This window comes from Tachypleus tridentatus, chromosome 5 (genome assembly GCF_004210375.1).
Source record: "Tachypleus tridentatus isolate NWPU-2018 chromosome 5, ASM421037v1, whole genome shotgun sequence".
Lineage (NCBI taxonomy): Eukaryota > Metazoa > Arthropoda > Merostomata > Xiphosura > Limulidae > Tachypleus > Tachypleus tridentatus.
This window is the reverse complement of record NC_134829.1, coordinates 2,788,044-2,809,766: the sequence shown is the minus strand read 5'-3', so window position 1 is coordinate 2,809,766 and position 21,723 is coordinate 2,788,044. Positions and strand designations below refer to the sequence as shown.

The window sequence follows — 21,723 nt, the reverse complement described above, 5'->3', positions numbered from 1 at the left end:
ATAGAGATACCATATTTTATAACACAGTGTATAGAGATACATATTTTATAACACAGTGTATAGAGATACCATATTTTATAACACAGTGTACAAAGATACCATATTTTATAACACAATGTATAGAGATACCATATTTTATAACACAGTAAATAGAGGTACCATATTTTATAACACAGTGAATAGAAGTACCATATTTTATAACACAGTGTATAGAAGTACCATATTTTATAACACAGTGTATAGAGGTACCATATTTTATAACACAGTGTATAGAGGTACCATATTTTATAACACAGTGTATAGAGATACCATATTTTATAACACAGTGTATAGAGATACCATATTTTATAACACAGTGTACAAAGATACCATATTTTATAACACAGTGTACAAAAATACCATATTTTATAACACAGTGTATAGAGATACCATATTTTATAACACAGTAAAGAGAGGTACCATATTTTATGACACAGTGAATAGAAGTACCATATTTTATAACACAGTGTATAGAGGTACCATATTTTATAACACAGTGAATAGAGGTACCATATTTTATAACACAGTGTATAGAGGTACCATATTTTATAACACAGTGTATAGAGATACCATATTTATAACACAGTGTATAGAGGTACCATATTTTATAACACAGTGTATAGAGATACCATATTTTATAACACAGTGTATAGAGATACCATATTTTATAACACAGTGAATAGAGATACCATATTTTATAACACAGTGTATAGAGGTACCATATTTTATAACACAGTGTATAGAGATACCATATTTTATAACACAGTGTATAGAGGTACTATATTTTATAACACAGTGAATAGAGGTACCATATTTTATAACACAGTGAATAGAAGTACCATATTTTATAACACAGTGTATAGAGATACCATACTTTATAACACAGTATATAGAGGTACCATATTGTTTATGGGTTGGTTTCAACTTCACATACTGTTTTTACGAAAGGTGTAAAACAACGAGATCCGATAACTGGTTGTTTATTTCAGTAGAACTTTGTAATTTAAGGAAGAAACTTAAGATCAATATCTAGTTATAATCACATACTTATATCATGTTTTACTGATGATGTGAACATTTATTTATATCATCTTTTACTGGTGATATGAACATTTATTTATATTATACAAGGAATCAAAACTTAATGAAGAAAGAAATCATTTGGTCTGTGGTCTGGCGTTTGGAAAATACGAACGGATAATAAACTAAAACAGACAGTCATGATGGAATCAAGGATTAAAAGTATTTAGGAAGTTATTTAGTACGAATTAAGAGAAACTGGAGGAAATGTAATAAACTTATTACAGTCTGGAAGGCTTTTAAACCTTTCTTTGCCGGGCGTGGCCAGGTGATTTAGGCACTTGACTCGTAATCTGAGGGTCGCGGGTTCCAATACCCCTCACAGCAAACATGCTCGTCCGTGGGGGCGTTATAATGTGACGGTCAATACCACTATTTTTTGGTAAAAGAGTAGCCCAAGATTTGACTGTTGGTGGTGATAACAAGCTGCCTTCCCTTTAGTCTTACACCGCAAAATTAGGGACGGCTAGAGCAGATAGTCCTCGAGTAGCTTTGTGCGAAATTCAAAATAAACGAACAAACACACAAATTTAACCTTTTTATCATTAGAAGTAAAAATATAAATTATTAATCAAATTATTTGATTTCGTTGCTTCGAACGTGTGTTGCGTAAACCATCAAGTTCCTCCAATCGAATTAGAACCAAAGCTATTTTTAACCGGACTTATCAACGTTTTGATCTTTAGTATTACAGTTCGTTTAATGGATCGCGTGGGACCTCAAGGAGTGTTAGGAAAGTTTTATAGTTCTGGTTTATAATGAGATGGAATGTTTTATATCCTTGGTAAGAAGGAAGAGTTAAAACTATTCTCTTGAAGAGTTTCTTTTGTTAAATTATTATTCATTATATAATAAAGGTTTTGTTTGGTTTGAATTCCGTGCAAAGCTACTCGAGGGCTATCTACGCTAGCCGTCCCTAACGTGTAAGACTAGAGGGAAGGCAGCTAGTCATCACCACCATCGCCGACTCTTGGGCTACTCTTTTACCAACAAATAGTGGGACTGATAGTAATTTTATAACGCCCCAGGGCTGGGAGGGCGAGCATGTCTGGTGCCATCGGAATTCGAACCCGTGACCCTAAATAAAGGAAATCCATGTTCTTATTTTTCGTTGTTGATAAGTGACATAGTAACAGTTTCAGACGAAGAAGTAGATGGAAGAACAAAAGTTAATCTTTCTGTCACAATTAGAAACTAGTGAAAATAAGAGCGTTCGAAACGTTTAGTGACTGCGATACAGTTTAAAGACACTGATGATCCTACAGAATTAACTTGTAACAGTGTAAAGTTAACCAATAACGAACCAGGTTATACATCTAGTTTAGAACCACCGCTATCAGAACAAGACACTAACACTTTGTACAGAAAATTAGTAAAAAGAAAAGAAAATAATTTTACGAATGAATATAATCCTCAATTACTATAAGGAATATAACATATAGAAATATGTGACATGGATAAACATAAAACATGAACATGAAAATAAATAAATGTTATTGTGTTCGTATTGTCATAGTAAGAACTGGTATTTGTATTGTAGTAGTTCATAGTGCGATTTAGTTTTGTAAAAGAATAGCAGGAAGGTGTTAATAAAATTTAAAATTAAATAAACATTTTACTTCTAAGATTATTGAATATAATTAAAAGAAATTAATATATGAAAATATCATTCATTTTAAATATCTGGTAGTTTGTAGTGATTACTTAGAGATATTACAGGTACAATGTAATAGCCCCCATGTGGCTCAGCGGCATGTCTGCGAACTTACAACGCTAAAAACCGGGTTTTGATACCCGAGGTGGGCAGAGTACAGATAGCCCATTGTGTAGTTTTGTGCTTAATTCAAAACAACAACAACTACTACAATGTTATAAAAACCAGTGAAAGTATCAAACGTATTTACCTCCGTATCTACTTACCACTCACTTGTATATATGTATATATATATTAGTTTGTTATAATTTAAAAGAAAAACAAGATTAAATAAAAATCAAATAAAAACGCTGCATGAATTGAAAGTATCCCACTGTACAGGGTGTAATGTGAGATTATAAAATGTACACTAGGTGTTAGAGGTGACTGAAGACGTAGGACCCACAATGCGATGGGGACACATCATCTATCAGTCTCAACTTCCATTTGCTAGTCTCAGATAAAGAAATAAAACAAAGTAAAGGAATAGCAATAGAAATAATAATTAAAATAATATATATAGAAATGGAAATTAGGAGAGCGAGATGTGGGTTCTCAAGCCAACAACGTCCCTCATCTACATAACCCTTCACTGCCTGCAAAAAGTTGTGGGAAGGTGACTGTTCTCCAAATTAAAGAAGAGAAAGAAAAAATAATTGATAAATAAGATACTACCATTAGGGAATAAGTAAGTTAAATAAACGAACCTCTTGAAGCTAGCATTCCAGCGCCCATTATGGTAGAAAGGCACTAGTTGGTAAACGAATTATACTTGTATAAATAAACTAGTATAGCTCCCAACAACCACTCATTTATTAAGTCTACTGAGACAGTCATGCCCTAAACCTTGCCTTTATATCCGGCAAGGTATACATCCGAATAAAATGGTGCCAGGTTGTTAAATGACCTTATTCATAACTAAAAGTAGTTATTAGTAATTTTAAGTAAAATGTCTCTAATTTTTATTTCTTTATATTTATTTAATGCATTTTTATACTTGTTGCAGAATAGTTCAATAATTTTATTTAATTTTTTTAAATCCATTAACTATTAATTATTTTATCAGTACTTCAACATAACTGATAAAATATTGTAATTTATTACAAATTTTACAATATCTAAATAATTGCGAAATAATAATGCTTATAACATTACTATTAAAAATGCAAAATATTTTCTTTTAACAAAAATATTCACATTGGTATCAATTATTTAACTTCTAAATCTACGTAATGTTGTTCTGTATTACGTATTGAACTATTTTCAATTTCTAATACTGCTGGATAAATAGTGTTAATAACGTTAGGTATTTCAGGATTATTTATGCAAATTAAATTATCTATATATCTATCTGTAAATTAAGGTAAAATATCTGGATTTATATAGTTTTTAATAAATATATTTTCATAATAGTAAAGATATAAATATTTTATACAAGTGAAATAGTTAGCTTTGATTGGAACTACTACTACTTGTTTAAAAACCTGTTTATTGAAAAATATATAATCATTGTAAATACGGAAACTAAATATATCTTTTATGGTTTTGGAGCTAAATTTTCTTTCTACCAATTCTATAAAAGAAAAACAGAACTGATCTATTAATGAATGTAAAACAAAGATTAAATGGAATTGTGATGTACAATGTGATGAAATCAAATGCTTGAATATTATTTACTTTCTTACAATCTTTAGATATTTTAAAATTGGTTGATTATTTTAATTATCCAAAACGTATGTTTTTATTATTAACACTTCGTTTCCTTTTTGAACTTCGTTCTTTACTCTTAACGCTGTTCTAATCATGATTTTGTCTTCGTTTCCTTTTTGAATTTCGTTCTTTACTCTTAACGTTGTTCTAACCATGATTTTGTCTTTGTTTCCTTTTTGAACTTCGTTCTTTACTCTTAACGTTGTTCTAACCATGATTTTGTCTTTGTTTCCTTTTTGAACTTCGTTCTTTACTCTTAACGTTGTTCTAACCATGATTTTGTCTTTGTTTCCTTTTTGAACATCGTTCTTTACTCTTAACATTGTTCTAAACATGATTTTGTTTTTGTTTCATTGTTTAATTTTGTTCTTTATTCTTAATGTTGTAATAACAGAGACTGTATATTTGTGTCATTGGTGAATTTCATTCTTTACTCTTGACGTTGTAAAAAACGTGACTTCATCCTTGTTTAATTTTTGAACTTCGTTCTTTACTCTTAACATTGTAATAATCAGAACTTTAGTTTTGTTTCATTGGTGAATTTCGTTCTTTACTCTTTATGTAGTAATATGGAGACATTAACTTTGTTTCATTATTGAACTTCGTTCTTTACTCTTAACATTGTAATAACTGGAACTTCATCTTCGTTTTCTTGTTGAACTGAATTTTGTTCTTTACTCTTAATGTGATAACAACCGGGATCTCATCTTTACATACTGTGTAGTGGTTAAAGAGGGTAAAATGTATTATGTTATTCTGAACTTACCATTAGTGTAGTGGTTAAAGATGGCAAAGTGTTTTATGTTGTACTGAAAGAAAGATGAGTGTAGTGGTTAAATAGAACAAAATGTATCATGTTTTACTAAACTTACTATTAGTGTAACGGTTAAATAGGACAAAATGTATTATATTATACTGAACTTACTATGACCGTAGTTACAATCAAGCTCTTGTTCTGAAGAAGGAGAGAATTGTATTCAGACGTAGCATTAAGTGTGATGTTTATCCGATAGGTGGGGCGCCATTTTCCAATCTGAAATACAAATGTACAGAATCAAGTGACGAGTTTTAAACATAATGTGATCATGACAGGTTTGCATGTGATTGAGTTAAATATCCTGTCTTGAAGTTTTTTATATTTCTCTTATATAGGATCTCACGAAAAAAGAAACGTTGGAACATAAGCATTTTTAATATTAAATACATAATAATGAGTCATATTTCATTAATTGCATTGTTAAATACACAATAATGAGCCATACTTCATTAATTTCATTGTTGAATAATAATAAAAAGTCATATTTCATTAATTGCATTGTTAAATACATAATAATGAGCCATATTTTATTAATTTTATTGTTAAATACATAATAATGAGGCATATTTTATTAATTTCATTGTTAAATACATAATAATGAGTCATATTTCGTTAATTTCATTGTTAAATACATAATAATGAGCCACACTTCATTAATTTCATTGTTAAATGTATAATAATGAGTCATATTTTATTATTAGCTATATAATTAAGAAACTTAATTTATTAGTTTTATTGTTAAATTGATCAAACCTATTCCTATCTTATTATTTTCATTGTTAGACGCATGATAAATAAAAGTTATTGTTGGTTGAAAGTTTAGCACAATGTTAAACAATGGACTCTCGGTGGTCCATCAACCACGAGTATCAAAAACCCATTTGTAGAATTTTAAATCTACAGACATATCGCTGTGTCACAGAGGGACCTTAAATAACGACCTCTGTTTATTTATTTTCATTATTAAATGCATAATAAAAAACATATTTGATTTGTTTTTTCAATTATCCTGACACCTCATGGTTATTATTATTTCGATCTAACTTTACATACATCCTCAGATAAGCACTAAGACTGTTCATATTTCACCTCTGAAGACTATCAAATTAATTATAGAACTCCTGTCTTATCTTCGATGTTCCCATTACAAAATACATACTAATCGATGTTCTCATTACAAAATACATACTAATCGGTGTTCCCATTACAAAACACATACTAATCGATGTTCCCATTACAAAATACATACCAATCGATGTTCTCATTACAAAATACATACTAATCGGTGTTCCCATTACAAAATACATACTAATCGATGTTCTCATTACAAAATACATACTAATCGGTGTTCCTATTACAAAACACATACTAATCGATGTTCCCATTACAAAATACATACTAATCGATGTTCTCATTACAAAATACATACTAATCGGTGTTCCCATTACAAAATACATACTAATCGATGTTCTCATTACAAAATACATACTAATCGATGTTCTCATTACAAAATACATACTAATCGATGTTCCCATTACAAAATACATACTAATCGATGTTCTCATTACAAAATACATACTAATCGGTGTTCCCATTACAAAACACATACTAATCGATGTTCCTATTACAAAATACATACTAATCGATGTTCTCATTACAAAATACATACTAATCGATGTTCTCATTACAAAATACATACTAATCGATGTTCTCATTACAAAATACATACTAATCGGTGTTCCCATTACAAAACACATACTAATCGATGTTCCCATTACAAAATACATACTAATCGATGTTCTCATTACAAAATACATACTAATCGGTGTTCCCATTACAAAATACATACTAATCGATGTTCTCATTACAAAATACATACTAATCGATGTTCCCATTACAAAATACATACTAATCGATGTTCTCATTACAAAATACATACTAATCGATGTTCTCATTACAAAACACATACTAATCGGTGTTCCCATTACAAAATACTAACATAATTAATTATCATTTGTACTTAGTGACAAAACATGACAAGGGTTTAAAATTCGTGACTCTATTGTTTTAATAGGGCGAACATTATTCTCTAATTATATATAATGTTTGTTTATTGTCATAATATCTCAGGTCTTCTCCAGGAATTAGGGATGCCAGTATACCATCCAAATGACTGGCGATTATTTCTAGATTGTTCTAAGCAAAGTTTAAGTGCGTTCTACTTCATAATAGCAATGTCTATGCAGCTGTTCCAATTGGACACTCTGTGTATTTACGAGAAGAATATAATGACATTAAGACTGTGATTGACCTACTAAAATACCACGAACACAACTGGACAATTTGTGTGGACCTCAAAATGGTCACTTTCCTTCTTGGTCAACAAAGAGGATTTACAAAGTACCCCAGCATGTGGGACAGCCGAGCTCGAGAAAAGCACTGGAACCAGAAGGAGTGGCCCATACGTGAGACTCTGAAGGCGGGTGTGCCAAATATTGTCAACGATCCAATTGTCAGTTGAGAAAAGATCATATTTCCTCCTCTCCATATCAAGCTGGACTTGATGAAACAGTTTATGAAGGCGTTAAATACTGACGGTGAATGCTTCCAACACATATTTTCTGTGCTCCCTGGTTTGTCCTTCGAGAAGATCAAGGCAGGTGTTTTTGATGGGACCACAGATTCGTGCACTTGTGCTTGATCAAGAATTTGCCAGAAAGATGAACGACAAGGAAAGGACTGCATGGCTTTCATTTGTGGCGGTGATGGCAAACTTTCTCGGTAATAAAAAAGCTGACAACTATGAAACCCTTGTAGCGAATATGTTGTCAGCTTTTCGCGATCTTGGATGTAACATGAGTGTCAAACTCCATTACCTGTACAGTCATCTTGATAGATTCCCTGAGAACCCAGGAGCTGTAAGTGATGAGCAAGGCGAGCGGTTCCATCAAGACCTCAACACCATGAAAGAGCGTCACCAAGGGAGATGGGACAAACATATGATGGCAGATTACTCCTGGAGCATTAAACGAGAATGCCCTGAGACAGTCCACAAACGCAAGAGCTACAAGCGGAAATTCATGCCTGACTGCAATTGAGCTTTGCCTCCTCATAGTAGCAAATGTCTTATCTACTAATTAGTTTTATATAAATAAATTGAATTATAACTTGATATAAAATTGAATTTATATAAATAACTTGAATACATTTATACTATCTTGTATTTTCTTTTTTTATTACCCAGCTATATTAAAGAGTTTTATAACATATTTTATCACATATTTTTCATGATATACTACGACGTCAATGTGATGATGACGAAATTTTGAGATTTACAAATACCTTGATTGCAAAAAAGGTAAAGCACTGAGGAAAAAACTAACTCCAGATCTGAAATCAGGGCAAGAAATTATGCAATACCAAGTGTTTGATATAAATGGAACAAAAACTTTGTTGACTAGTGTTATCCATTAATTCTTAGTTTAACAATTCCATGTATGCTTTAGCAGCAAGACTAATTGCAAACGGTATTTACTTTAGTATTTATTTTGTTATAAATTTAACGCAAAGCTACACGCGAGCTATCTGTGCTAGCCGTCCCTAATTTTGCGGTGTACTTGTTTGTTTTCTGAATTTCGCGCAAAGCTACTCGAGGGCTATCTGTGCTAGCCGTCCCTAATTTAGCAGTGTGAGACTAGAGGGAAGGCAGCTAGTCATCACCACCCACCGCCAAATTCTTGGGCTTCTCTTTTACCAACGAATAGAGGGATTGGCCGTCATATTATAACGCACCTACGGCTAAAAGGGCGAGCATGTTTGGTGTGATAGGGATTCGAACCCGCTACCCTTAGATTACGAGTCAAGTGCCTTATCCAGTTGGCCATGCCGGGCCATTTCTTTAGTATCTGTTGGACCATTTTTTTATGAGTGAAAAGCGACAACAAAGGGTATACACTTTCTCGTATGGTTTTCTTTAATTTGGCAATCTTAAAAAAAATCTTAACTTAAACTCATAACAAGTTAACTGCAGTTAAAATAAGCAACTCTCAAAACAATGTCTTCGTTTCTCAGCAATGCTAAGCCTAACGGCCATGATTACATACTATGGTCATGACACTTTAATTTGTAGTAATGAGACATAATTGTATTTTACAATAACTAAAGTCTTGCAGTCTTTATTACAATAGTCTTTTGTGAAAAATGGCAAAGTCACTTTTATGTCAAACATCTTTCCAGTTTATCCATTCCAAGACGACATTTAATAATACTAAAAGTATGCATGTGTATTGGACTAAACTACAAGACTGTCAGTTACGCTGTCCAATAAGAGTGATTGATATTTAATTCTTCCTCGTTAGAAATTCTGTTGGTTTCTGAAACTTCATCAGTTTTAAATCATTAGTTGTGTACGAGTTGTAATTCACTAATCATAGTCTTAATTTTCAGATTAGGGCGTTCCTCTCTATCGATTTGGAAGTGCGCTTTGTAGTGTGATTTCAGAATTTGTCCTTAAGTGTTTGTTGTCTCTAGAGGATACTGAAAGGATGTTTTATCAACATCTTGTATCCTTAGACCCTTAGCAACCTTGTCATGTAAATATATTTTCTCTGAGTGAACTGCGAATTAATCTGCACTGTTAAACGGTCTGGACTGTCTGGAGAGTAAACAAACAAAACGCAAAACGAATGTAATTTCACGAAATATACATTAAATGAAGTATGTAGGATTAACTGTGGTTTTAACGCATCCGCCATTTGAAGCGATTCAAGCAGTAAAAACACACACACGATATGCACAAAATCTGAAATACGGTATTCTAACTCGTTATTGGTAAAGAACTTGGGAAATAATTGGGTAAATCTAGATTTGTCGGAAATACATTAATATCCCAAAAGCCAGAACGGGGTGATGACATCTGTGATGTCTACTGTTGTTGAAGTATTGTATCAGTTAAGGTAAGTGGCTCTATCTAATAACTAACTTAACTACTGTAGAGTTACTAGATGGAGCCACTTTACTCTTCACTTATTTTATCAAAAAATATCAAAGCTTATTTTTTAAACATTGGTTAATATAACATATCTTTATTTCACTTTACCTAAACACCTGAGCATGTTTGTTTACAAACATACATACACTTCCAAATTAAAATATCACTAACACCTTTTCATACGCACCCTCGGTACCGACTACTTCGCGCCGAATATGAGACGATCACAACAGAACACAAAGAAATAAACAATACATGGAGAACCGCACGTCCCCATGATGTCACTAAACACCCTCTATATATCAATACCTCACCCAGTTGGCCCCTGATGAAGAAAGATGTACCGTTGGAAAGCGCTCGGGCTATAAGGTTTATATTTCATTTCTACCTTTGTAGGTGACTTCTTACACTATCAAGACAATTTCTAGTTGCTTTGCAACAGTATAGTTGGATGTATTTATTACACAAGCCCTACATCACAAATAATCTGTTCTATCGGTTTCTTTCACTCGTTTTGTCTGAAACCTCACTTGTTTGTTCTGTCGGTTTTGCCAGTCGTTCTGTCTAAAACCTTAGTTGTTTGTTTTGTCGATTTTTATCAGTCGTTCTGTATAAAACTTGAATTGTTTGTTCTGTGAGTTTTGTCACTCGTTCTGTCTAAAACCTCAGTTGTTTGTTCTGTCGATTTTTATCAGTCGTTCTGTATAAAACGTGACTTGTTTGTTCTGTCAGTTTTGCCACTCGTTCGGTCTAAAACCTTAGTTGTTTGTTCTGTCAGTTTTGCCACTCGTTCTGTCTAAAACCTTAGTTGTTTGTTCTGTCAGTTTTGCCACTCGTTCTGTCAAAAACCTTAGTTGTTTATTCTGTCGGTTTTGTCAGTCGTTCTGTCTAAAACCTGACTTGTTTGTTCTGCCAGTTTTGTCAGTCGTTCTGTCTAAAACCTGACTTGTTTGTTGTTTGTTCTGTTACTTTTGTCAGTCGTTCTGTCTAAAACCTGACTTGTTTGTTCTGTCAGTTTTGTCAGTCGTTCTGTCTAAGACCTGACTTGTTTGTTCTGTCAGTTTTGTCAGTCGTTCTGTCTAAAACCTGACTTGTTTGTTCTGTCAGTTTTGTAAGTCGTTCTGTCTAAGACCTGACTTGTTTGTTCTGTCACTTTTGTCAGTCGTTCTGTCTAAAACCTGACCTGTTTGATTGTCAGTTTTGTCAGTCGTTCTGTCTAAAACCTGACTTGTTTGTTCTGTCAGTTTTGTAAGTCGTTCTGTCTAAGACCTGACTTGTTTGTTCTGTCACTTTTGTCAGTCGTTCTGTCTAAAACCTGACCTGTTTGATTGTCAGTTTTGTCAGTCGTTCTGTCAAATATATAACTTGTTTTTTCTATTGGTTTTGTATTTCATTCTGTGTAAACCTGACTTGTTTGTTCTATTGGTTTTGTATTTCATTCTGTGTAAACCTGACTTGTTTGTTCTATTGGTTTTGTATTTCATTATGTGTAAACCTGACTTGTTTGTTCTATTGGTTTTGTATTTCATTATGTGTAAACCTGACTTGTTTGTTCTATTGGTTTTGTATTTCATTCTGTGTAAACCTGACTTGTTTGTTATGTTGGCTTTACCATAAGTTCCGTCTCAATCCTGACGAGTCAGTATATCTTGTCGCTCTATCAGTTGAGCATATCTGTACTTCCAGTGACATGAAAATATATCAATGTTCCATTACCTAACTGTGTGACTTGTTGAAATCATGGTAATTTCTGAGATCTTTTGAGACACTTTATCAAGTTTTATCTGAGTTTATTAATGACATATTTGTATGTGACGCTATAGAGACGATCTATTCGTATTAAGGGTATTTGTATACTAAATGGTATCGTCTATTTACAGTTGACCCGTTAGTGATCAGAACGTTTATAAAGAGCAATGAATGGGCTCTACAGTCTTGAGAGAAGAAAGGCTTTATATGACTTATCAATCTCATTGTAGGGTTGGTGTCATAAGTAACCCTAGTAACTCTGCCAGGGCAGACTTCTGTCAACATGAAGATGGTATAACAGTGAGATTTGTGTTTTAAGGACAGAAAAAGTCTCATTTGGCTAACTGCTGTGTTGAACATGGGGAATCATTCTCCCGATTGTAAACGTACCACTTGTTCTACAGAGGAGGGACATACACTTTAAACACTTGAGGTATTTTAAACTCTTTATTAGCTGTCGTTTCGTTTAACTTGTCTGGGTATTTAAAGTTGGCCTTTGTTATTCATTGCCTACGTAACACCCCGGATCCCAACTTTTGTGATTCATTGTCTACGTAACACCACTGATCCCAATTTTTGTGATTCATTGCCTACGTAACATAACTGATGCCAACTTTTGTCATTCATTGCCTACGAAACACCCCTGATCCCAACTTTTGTGATTCATTGCCTACGTAACACCACTGATCCCAACTTTTGTTATTCATTGCCTACGTAACACCACTGATCCCAACTTTTGTGATTCATTGCCTACGCAACACCTTTGATCCCAACTTTTCTGACTCGTTGTCTACGTAACTCCCCTGATCATAACTTCTGTGATTCATTTCTTATCCAACATCTCCGACCCAATTTTCCTTGTTACAAGATACGTAGGTTAATAACTGCTTAATTAAGACTTTTATTTAATATCTGCCACATCTCTTGCTCTAATAGATTGGGAATATGTTCTGTATAGTTAAGAAAACAAAAAGTGTGAACTTCATGAAATTCGAGTAAGATAGTGGCCCTAAAAGCTACATTTTCAACAATAAAAGTTTCTATTCAAAGTTATAACTTGAGCTAAACCTGAAAACATTCTAAGGTCCTCTTTAAGGCTTATCAAAACGTAGAAATACATAAGTACGAACCTTCTTGAAGCCATCCTGAGAGAGAAAAGGAGATCCAATGTGAAGTCTGAACGATAACCTTGCTGATCAAATTTCACTTCTCCTGTCAAGCCTTGAATTTTTATCTGAAAATAAAATGTTATCAAATTTTAAGATAACATAAATAGTTCAAGTACTTTATTGATGGGAATGTTTTTTCTAAATAATAGTTATACTCGATGGTTTAATAATAACTCCTATATGAAATGTTCAAGTCAGACCTTCCTCAATGTTTAAGTGTAGAACGTAAGCCTAAAAATTACACCTTAGTCCATACTAACCTGGTTATGAGAGAAGAACATAGAATTATAAGTTCATGTGATCCTTCTACGTCTGTCTTAGTGAATTAAAGTAGAAATATTTTGATGAACAGTTTTTCTATTTTTACAAAGTTTTAAGGTACCGTTTAGGACTAGCTTCAATAACCAATAGCTTGAACGTAATACGTAATCGTAAAAAGTTGGTTAGGCTTAGAAATAATTCAAACACTGAAAATAATAATGGTTTTGTTCATTTAGTAAACCAAAGCTAGGCCTAGAAGATTTCATACTAATAGAAATGAATAGTTTTTTGGAAATGAAAAGTATGATTAAAATATATTTATGAAGATGATTAGGACTATTTGTATAGAAACGTTTAGGTTGATTTGGTATGTGAACACTTGAAGGAACTCATTAGAAAACAGAGCTACAGAATTAATATTCTCAAATATTTATCTTTGCAACAGTTTTTTTTATCTTTTTAAGGCCACACTTCAGGTAACAAAATAATCAAAAATTTTATCCATTGCTACAATTTTTATAACAAATTAAATTATTTCTGACAATAGATATGCTTTCCTCTTTGTAAACAAAACTTATTTTCTGAAGTAAGTTTATATTCAGATATTTTCTACGTTAAAGTAAACACTGGACGAGAACCAGTTTCATGAGATTCCGGAGACTTGTGCCAATAGCATCTTCAGATGGTTCGCCAGAGTCACAGAAAATTGGAGGAAACTCGACTGTTTTACTGGTATCAAAGTCAGCAAGGGCTTTGGCAAATAATTTCACTGCGTCATAAATCAGTGCTGTTTGAGTCTGAAAGAAAAGCAAAATAATGTATAAATAATCACAGAACGTCTGGGAATACCACAGATGTGAAATGAAATCAAAAACATCTGTATGAGATGTCTCTTCCAGTGGAGGACATAGAACATTACGTGTATTTACATCTGACTCAATAAAGTTTGAAATACTTAAATTTATCAGTTAATGCCATCCAATTACATTTTTGATAGAACACATCATTCTTTGACAGATTGTTTAGGCATAGTATTCATGATGAAACTTTGTAGAATTGACAGCAACTGCCTGTTGCGGAGACACAAGTGTAGAGGACGACGTTTCGAAAGTTTACCATTTTTCGTCTTTCAGCAACACATCTTATCCATATCCAATCTACTCTGTAGTTTTAACTAACTGCCAATGAAAGAGGTTTGCAACCTATATTAGAGTGAAACAGAAAAAAAAAAAGGATATTTATCTATAATTGTTCAGCTTAAGTGAGAAGTTCTGTCATTGGTGAAAATTTATTGGTCAGTGACTTGTGGGGAAGGAAGATATATTTTTCAGAACGGCTGGTATAGCTATTAGCACTTTTATTAATAAGCAGAATACAACGTTTCGACCTTCAGGTGAACCTGAAGATGACCTAAGAATATAGAAACGTTGTTCTCTCCTGATCAATAAAAGTGTTAATACCCATACCAGTCGTTATGATAAAAGTGTTAATACCCATACCAGCCGTTCTGATAAAAGTGTTAATATCCATACCAGCCGTTCTGATAAAAGTGTTAATATCCATACCAGCCGTTCTGATAAAAGTGTTAATACCTATATCAGTCGTTCTGAGATAAAGTGTTAATACCCATACCAGTCGTTCTGATACATTGTGTTAATACCCATATCAGCCGTTCTGAGATAAAGTGTTAATACCCACACCAGCCGTTCTGAGATAATGTGTTAATACTCATACCAGCCGTTCTGATAAGAGTGTTAATACCTATATCAGTCGTTCTGAGATAAAGTGTTAATACCCATACCAGTCGTTCTGATACATTGTGTTAATACCCATATCAGCCGTTCTGAGATAAAGTGTTAATACCCATACGAATCGTTCTGAGATTAAGTATTAATACCCATACCAGCTGTTTTTAGATAAAGTGTTAATACCCATACCAGCTGTTCCTAGATAAAGTGTTAATAATCATACCAGCTGTTCTTAGATGAAGTGTTAATACCCATACCAGCCATTTTGATAAAACTGTTAATACCCATACCAGTCGTTCTGATAAAAGTGTTAATACCCATACCAGCTGTTTTTAGATAAAGTGTTTATACCCATACCATCCATTCTGATAAAACTGTAAATACTCATACCAGTCGTTCTGATAAAAGTGTTAATACCCATACCAGCTGTTCTGAGATATGTTTTTATTTCTAGTGGGTTTCTCATCATCAAGGGACAGAAGATAGATTAGAAATGTTAGTTTCTCTCAGTAGACAAACTAGTCCTCATATCAACAAATATCTTTTGTACTTAAATCATTTAATTAGTGTTATTACAACCAAAATTTATATGGTTGATTCAGTTAACACTGGAGATCAACATACCAAGTTCATATTGTTGATAGTGTTAATAATGGAGATCAACATACCAAGTTCATATGGTTGATAGTGTTAACAATGGAGATAAACATTCCAAGTTTTTATTGTTGGTAGTGTTAACAATGGGGGTAAACATACGAAATTTTTATGGTTGATTATATTAACACTGAAGATGAACGCACAACCCAGAGAGATAGGAATAAATACAATCCGGAAGTAAATAGAACTCATACATAACAGCCTTATTAGATAATATAACTCATACATAACAGGCTTATTAGATAATATAACTCATACATAACAGGCTTATTAGATAATAAAACTCATACATAACAGGCTTATTAGATAATAAAAATCATACATAACAGCCTTATTAGATAATAGAACTCATACATAACAGCCTTATTAGATAATAGAACTCATACATAACAGGCTTATTAGATAATAAAACTCACACATAACAGGCTTATTAGATAATAAAACTCACACATAACAGCCTTATTAGATAATAAAACTCATACATAACAGCCTTGTTAGATAATAGAACTCATACATAGCAGGCTTATTAGAAAATAGAACTCATACATAACAGCCTTATTAAATAATAGAACTCATACATAACACCTTATTAGATAATAGAACTCATACATAACAGCCTTATTAGATAATAGAACTCATACATAACAGGCTTATTAGATAATAAAACTCATACATAACAGCCTTGTTAGATAATAGAACTCATACATAACAGGCTTATTAGATAATAAAACTCATACATAGCAGGCTTATTAGAAAATAGAACTCATACATAACAGCCTTATTAAATAATAGAACTCATACATAACACCTTATTAGATAATAGAACTCATACATAACAGCCTTGTTAGATAATAGAACTCATACATAACAGGCTTATTAGATAATAGAACTCATACATAGCAGGCTTATTAGATAATAGAACTCATACATAACAGCCTTGTTAGATAATAGAACTCATACATAACAGGCTTATTAGATAATAGAACTCATACATAGCAGGCTTATTAGATAATAAAACTCATACATAACAGCCTTGTTAGATAATAGAACTCATACATAACAGGCTTATTAGATAATAAAACTCACACATAACAGGCTTATTAGATAATAAAACTCATACATAACAGGCTTATTAGATAATAGAAATCATACATAACAGCCTTATTAGATAATAGAACTCATACATAACAGCCTTATTAGATAATAAAACTCATACATAACAGCCTTATTAGATAATAAAACTCATACATAACAGCCTTGTTAGATAATAGAACTCATACATAACAGGCTTATTAGATAATAGAACTCATACATAGCAGGCTTATTAGATAATAGAACTCATACATAACAGCCTTATTAAATAATAGAACTCACACATAACAGGCTTATTAGATAATAAAACTCACACATAACAGCCTTATTAGATAATAAAACTCATACATAACAGCCTTGTTAGATAATACATTTCATACATAACAGGCTTATTAGATAATAGAACTCATACATAGCAGGCTTATTAGAAAATAGAACTCATACATAACAGGCTTATTAGATAATAGAACTCATACATAACAGGCTTATTAGATAATAGAACTCATACATAACAGCCTTATTAGATAATAGAACTCATACATAACAGCCTTATTAGATAATAAAACTCATACATAACAGCCTTGTTAGATAATAGAACTCATACATAGCAGGCTTATTAGATAATAGAACTCATACATAACAGCCTTATTAGATAATAGAACTCATACATAACAGCCTTATTAGATAATAAAACTCATACATAACAGCCTTGTTAGATAATAGAACTCATACATAACAGGCTTATTAGATAATAGAACTCATACATAACAGGCTTATTAGATAATAGAACTCATACATAACAGCCTTATTAGATAATAGAACTCATACATAACAGCCTTATTAGATAATAGAACTCATACATAGCAGGCTTATTAGATAATAGAACTCATACATAACAGCCTTATTAGATAATAGAACTCATACATAACAGCCTTATTAGATAATAAAACTCATACATAACACCTTATTAGATAATAGAACTCATACATAACAGCCTTATTAGATAATAGAACTCATACATAACAGCCTTATTAGATAATAGAACTCATACATAACAGCCTTATTAGATAGTAGAACTCATACATAACAGCCTTATTAGATAATAGAACTCATACATAACAGCCTTATTAGATAATAAGAAACGATGTGTTTATAATGTTGACGAGAAGCAGTGAACAAACTCGGGTCTAGTTTAAACCAACATGACTTGTAAAGAATGTTCAATACATGTGTTAAGATCTCCATCAACATATACTTGTTTGCCTACCTTTGTCAATCTAAAGTCATACCGTTAAAGTTATTATGGTATATTGTATTAAAGTTATTATGGTATATTGTATTAAAGTTATTATGGTATATTGTATTAAAGTTATTATGGTATATTGTATAATTATATCTTTAGTTTAATTAAGTTCAATTGTCTAATGTTATTGTTCTATTAATTTCTAGTTTTATTGTGCTACTGACTTTGATAAAAACTAACTGTCCTTCTCAGGATAACTGTAATTACTTAGATATATTGTTCTTTACCCCCGATATAAAAATATTCAAATGTATTTCTTTATCAGCACCGGTGAGGAGAATATATTTATAGTGAATAGTGTGGCGAACTGTGAATCCGGGTTTCAAATCATTTTAACGCTGGGTAAACAATCGAGTTCCGCGCTCTGGTGCCATGACGGTGTTGAAAGAATAACTGTCACAAACCACTATTCGATTAAAGAACCCACGAGTTGGTGGTGGGTGGTATTGACTAGGGTTCTTCCCTCTAGTCTATCATTTATAAAGTAGGAACAGTTAGAGCAAATAGTTATCACTATTTCTGAGAACAACCAAGTCCCAACGAATCATTTTCTGTCTTCACTGCAAGTAATATCTGCTATTATAATGCTAATACAATAAGGATCCGGCTCGGGCATGGCCAGATAGTTAACGCACTCGACTCACAACCTAAGTGCGGGTGGTTCGAATCTCTGTCATACTAAACATTTACGTTTTTTACGGTCTATCTCACTATATAAAACACTAACTATTAATCTACAATTATACCACTATAGTTAGTGTTAAATCATACCACTACAGTTAGTGTTAGGTCATACCACAAAAATAAGTGTTAAGTCATACCACTACTGTTAGTGTTAAGTCAAACCACAACAGTTAGTGTTAAGTCATACCACTAGAGTTAGTGTTAAGTCATACCACTACAGCTAGTGTTAAGTCATACTACAACAGTTAGTGTTAAGTTATACCACTACAGTTAGTTTTAGGTCATACCACAACAGTTAGTGTTAAGTCATACCACAACAGTTAGTGTTAAATCATACCACAACAGTTAGTGTTAAGTCATACCACAACAGTTAGTGTTAAGTCATACCACAATAGTTAGTGTTAGGTCATACCACAACAGTTAGTGTTAAGTCATACCACAACAATTAGTGTTAAGTCATACCACAACAGTTAGTGTTAAGTCATACCACTACAGTTAATGTTAGGTCATACCACAACAGTTAGTGTTAAGTTATACCACTACAGTTAGTTTTAGGTCATACCACAACAATTAGTGTTAAGTCATACCACTACAATTAGTGTACAGTCATACCACAACAGTTAGTGTTAGGTCATACCACAACAGTTAGTGTTAAGTCATACCACAACAGTTAGTGTTAAGTCATACCACTACAATTAGTGTTAACTCATACCACTACAATTTGTGTTAAGTCATACCACTACATTTAGTGTTAAGTCATACCACTACAATTAGTGTACAGTCATACCACAACAGTTAGTGTTAGGTCATACCACAACAGTTAGTGTTAAGTCATACCACAACAGTTAGTGTTAAGTCATACCACAACAGTTAGTGTTACGTCATACCACAACAGTTAGTGTTACGTCATACCATTACAGTTAGTGTTAAGTCATCAACACCCACTGCCAACTGTTTGGCTACTCTTTCACCAGCGAATAGTGGGATTGACCGTCACATTATAACGCCCCCAAAAGGGTGAGCATGTTTGGTGCGACCGGTATTCGAACCCGCGACCCTCAGATTACTAGTTGAAAACCTTAACCCACCTGGCCATGCCGGGCTAGCAATGTTGCTTCATACTGTCTGGTTTATTCATTATTGTATATATAAGAAAGGTAAAGTCATACCTTTACAACAACTCGTTATTGTATATTTTACCAAGGTAACTAACTATCAGTCCTACCTTTATAGTACGTTGATGAGTCTGAGTTTTTCGACCAAAAACAGAAAACTGACTCCATTCGTCAAACAAGCTCTGTAGCTCAGGACTTTCCATGTCTACGATCCTGAAGGCTGTAATGTTGGACTTCCCATACTTGAAGTCTTCGAGGTCAACTGTATGTAAATCCTGAGTAAATATAACCACAAGCAAAATTTAGGTTCATTTACAATGTAATAAGTTCCTGACAGATGTAACAAACAACAATATTGTTTGTATAAGATCTCTGGTATACTTAAGTCAATAAATAAAACAACAATACTGTTTGTGTAAGTATATGACATCTGGTATAATTAGGTCAGTAAATAAACCAACAGCACTGTTTCTCTAATATATTATCTCTGGTCTAGCTAAGTCAGTAAATAAAATAAAACACTGCTTGTTTAATATACGATACACTTATTTCGATACATACCATTTTTATGCCTTGTAAGAGGCATTTTTTCTTTAAAAATGCCATGAAAAATCGCCATGCGTCTTCGAAAACAAAAGTAGTGGGTTAAAACAATAGATTAGCTAATGGTCTACTCAGAACGGCCTCTCACACAGATTGTAATCTCATTACTTGCCAATTACAAGTATTTTTAATAGCATAAAACATTCAATTTAACTAATATTGTCCATACACTGTGAAAGTGTCATGTATTTGACTGTATTTACTCAGTAGATTAAAAAAACGTCGAGGTGTTGGTCACTGAGTCAAAATATTTTTCTTAGAATTGTCTTTCCAAAATTACGGTGCGTCTTCCATGATGTACGTTTTACAAAGCGTAAAATTCGGTATTCGGTTTTAAGGATAATCTGGCTATCGGATAGACGTGAAATTGTGGCTTACAATTGTTTGGTATGTAAGCATAAACAGAATTATCTGAAGATTGTATTATCTCGTGACATTAACAGAAGTAAAATTGTAGAATTTTAGACAAATAAAATCATAATTACTGGGTCATTGACCTTCTGGTCTTATGATATATTTTTTATGTAAATATTTTAAAGATTTATTATAGTGTCTTGGGTGAAACATGTTTGTATTTTTTACTTTGTAAAACTATTGTGAAGAACTGATTGTGATTTATTTTTACTTCTAATTGTTATTAGATGTTTAAATGATTGCACCAATATGTAATATTTTTAATATTTTTCCAGTTTAATTTTCGGATATTCGTTATGGATGTGAGATGTTACTGATTGAAATCAGTAAACCTTCATTTTGTATAGAAACCTCAGGCTCAGGTAATGACGTGTTTAGAAAGCGTTGAAGTAAGACCATCAGAGTCCAGGGTAAGTATGTGTTGTTGAATGAGTTATTAGTATTATTGCAGGAAACTTTATTAATTATGTATACGTTGGGTTTTGGGAAGTCGTAAGTTACTCTTGTGTATTTATTGTTACATGTCATAACTGCTATAAGGAATTATTTCTATTAGCAATTTCTACACTACTAAGTTTTCTGCATATGTTAATAAACAG

At 32.6% G+C, this 21,723-nt stretch overlaps 1 pseudogene across 1 annotated transcript in view; it reads right to left on the bottom strand.

Annotated features, from left to right (window-relative positions):
* The window catches only part of LOC143250403 (glutamate receptor ionotropic, kainate 2-like), a 131,312-nt pseudogene that overhangs the window by 33,800 nt on the left and 75,789 nt on the right, over positions 1-21,723 (bottom strand). Inside the window, exons 6-9 of the transcript XR_013028170.1 lie at positions 20,218-20,382; positions 14,147-14,305; positions 13,209-13,312; positions 5,448-5,555 (exon numbers count right to left, since the gene is read on the bottom strand). The product of XR_013028170.1 is annotated as a glutamate receptor ionotropic, kainate 2-like (transcript). The remainder of the gene's footprint in view (positions 1-5,447; positions 5,556-13,208; positions 13,313-14,146; positions 14,306-20,217; positions 20,383-21,723) is intronic.